The sequence below is a fragment of the Pteropus vampyrus genome, unplaced genomic scaffold (assembly GCF_000151845.1).
Source record: "Pteropus vampyrus isolate Shadow unplaced genomic scaffold, Pvam_2.0 Scaffold13, whole genome shotgun sequence".
Classification (NCBI taxonomy): Eukaryota; Metazoa; Chordata; class Mammalia; order Chiroptera; family Pteropodidae; genus Pteropus; species Pteropus vampyrus.
Window position 1 is genome coordinate 11,764,278 of NW_011888794.1, and position 3,023 is coordinate 11,767,300.

Consider the following 3,023-nt stretch of genomic DNA (forward strand, 5'->3'; position numbering starts at 1 on the left):
CTGATTTCAATTCTTTTAGTTAAATATGGAGAAGTGGGATTGATGGATCATACAGTAGTTCTATTTTTTATTTTTTGAGAAATCTCCATATAGTTTTCCATAGCAGTTTCACCATTTTTCATTTCCACTTACCACTTTTTAAAATAATTTGACTCTGGCATACACCCACATGCTTTTTCCCAATTGTTTCTTCATTTTAAAAGTTATAATTTCTATTATTTTTGTATACATAAAAACTCAAATATTTCTACTTTTTTATTTACTTTGGGAAAAGGTATATTGAAAATATTGTTTGATGGGTGGGAAAATATTATTAATTTTTTTTTAGGCGAAGCAACCCTCGGTTGACCTCACAGATTGCAAGGACCTTGTCAGCTTATAATCCCTTATTTTTTTTTATTTTTTACACCTACAGCACCTGGTCTTTTTAGGTGGTCTCCCATCGAAGTACGAACCAGGCCTGACCCAGTTTAGCTTCCGAGATCAGACGGGATCGGGCTTTTCAGGGTAGCATGTCCATAGACTGATTATTAATTTTATAGTTTGTGGGGAGAAAAGGATTCTACATGAAAAATAAATTTACTTAGTTCTCATAAATCTTGAGTTTGGAAAAAATTAGATGCCATAGAAGTTAGATTCAGAAAGGTGTTTTCTTCTCACCTTTTTATAATTAATAGAGGCAAAAGATTTTGCCCATTTTCATAGAATGTGATGAAGGTCTTGTAAAAACTCTAACAAAGCAAATTATTATACTTGTTGGGACTTTCCAATGAGTATAAGTATTTGATAGAATACTTAACTGTTTCCCATATAATTTTCTTGTCAAGGCTCATTTTCATCTCTCTAACTTTGCAGTGCATTAGTGTAAATTCTTGTTTACAATAACTTCAGGAAGAATAATGACATGGCTGGTTATCAAAGTATATATAATTCAGCAATTCTCCATTTTTTTTTTTTAATTGAAGAAAGAGGTAAGATGGAATCACAACCGGAAAGACGGTACAAAGAATCATCCATTTTCTGGAGCATAAAATCAGGTTAGGAAGATAACATTCACTTTCTGCCTTTGTTTCCTCCCTATTAATTGAAAGAACATAAGGGGTCACTTACCCAAGGGTTATGGGGGCCAAATATAAAATAAATGAGAAGAGAGTCATATATAATGTGATGGCAGTGGGGTGATCTGTGAAGTATATGTCTTTATTTATTATTTTTTTTAATAAGGTCAGCTGCTACTCAGCTACAGGCTTCTATGGAAAGATGGGCCCAGTATTAAGGATTTTCAAATTTGCCAAAAGAGGCAGCAAATTTTGTTTTTGTTTTGTTTTGTTTTGTTTTGTTTTAGGTAAAATATCCTAGTCTTTAAATGATGACAATTCGATTCACTTTTTGAACACTATATATCATAACACAACATATTCAGCATCCTGCTTTTGGCTTATAAGCTGCCAGTTGGCAACCTTTGGTGAAAGAATCTGTAGTTATTGTGCTAAAATGCCTTAATTGGATGTGTACTACGCATTTAATCTCTCTCATGATTCAGAATAATTTGAGGACTTCTTAAGACTACGAGAATATCATTGTGCTAGAGACTGTGGAAAAACCAGTAATTAATGCCAAAAACTGGTTGATAAAATACCAATCACATTTTTTTTATGAGAATTCCCAATTATTTTGATACATATGGGGGACTAAAAGTCACTTATTTTCATGATTTTCTTTTAAAACTCTTCATGCCACTTGTAGTTAAAGACATGTAAATACCAGTACAATTTGAATTATACTTGGTATAAGTTGAACACACTACATATTGTTCTATGTTCTATATTTTGCTTTCAGATTAAAAGTGCCTGAAAAAATGAATTAGTATCCGAAGTATAGAGCCCAATGCACCTGCTAATAATGGCAGCTACTACCAGAGACTTTGCCTATAGTCTCTTTGTCAGAAAAAGAAAAAAAAAACAGATTTTTAAAATATAATTATCATCATTTTCATTGATTATGATGTTTTTCAAAGCATTAGACTAAAACATAGCGTTGCTTATATGACAAGATCCAATCATGACAAAGGAATGCATTCGAGAGTATTTGGTCTCAATGACAGACTAAACCTTCCAAATTGTTAGTTATTAAAATGACATATTGGGAAAGATTTTACATGACACAGATTTAAAGCTTTAGCATGAAATTTGGATGAAAAAATAGGTTCCTCATGTTTATTTTTTTTGACAGACTAATTTATTTCAGAAAGTTGTCAATAAAAAGTATATTCCTATACCTGGATACCATTTAAGTTTCTAGAAAAGATTATTAGCTCTGGAAATTGAAACTGTAGCTGATCTTTTATGTCAGTCATGGTATCCACCCCAGAAAGAAAGATTTATCTGATGAAATTCAAAACCAATGAAATATTTCTCCAAGTCACCCTCAGCCAGTCTTTACTTCAGAAACCAACTCCCACCTGGAGGCATTTTTTTCCCTTTGTGTTAACATTTTCGCAACACCATGTGTTAAAGCTCAGGCTCTGTTTCCTCTCCCTCAGCACTTACTTGACACAATTTGAAAACTGTCTGAGTTGATTTTCCTTATACTAATAGATTATTTTTCTTTTCTATTTTTCCTGTTCTCGCTTTCCAAAAATATGTTTTATGTGGATCTTGTCTATCCTAGATAAGATTATCCATATCTCCTAATTTTGCTTTCAGATTGTCCACTTTTTTCTCTTTGTCTTTGTTGTCTTCACTCTCTTAAACTTTTCCGCCATCTTGGTGCTACCTCACCTAACATACTTCTTCCTTGAAATGTCCCTTTTAAACCAAACACACTCACTCACACACACAGAAAGAGGCAGAGGTGAGGAAGGGAGGCTTCTATTTTTTTTTTTTTTTAATTTCAGCAGTAATATTTTGAGTAGCTTATATTTTGTTCTTGTTTTAAGACTGCTCCTTTATCCTAGTAATTCTTTCTTGTTTTTTTAGAAATATGCTATCTTCTCTAGTCTTTGTGAGAATATTAGTAAGGAA

The 3,023-nt window shown here is 32.5% G+C and overlaps 1 pseudogene; it reads right to left on the minus strand.

Annotated features, from left to right (window-relative positions):
* Positions 1–406: 406 nt before the first annotated feature.
* Positions 407–524, minus strand: LOC111733351 (annotated as a pseudogene).
* Between the last annotated feature and the right edge of the window lie 2,499 nt (positions 525–3,023).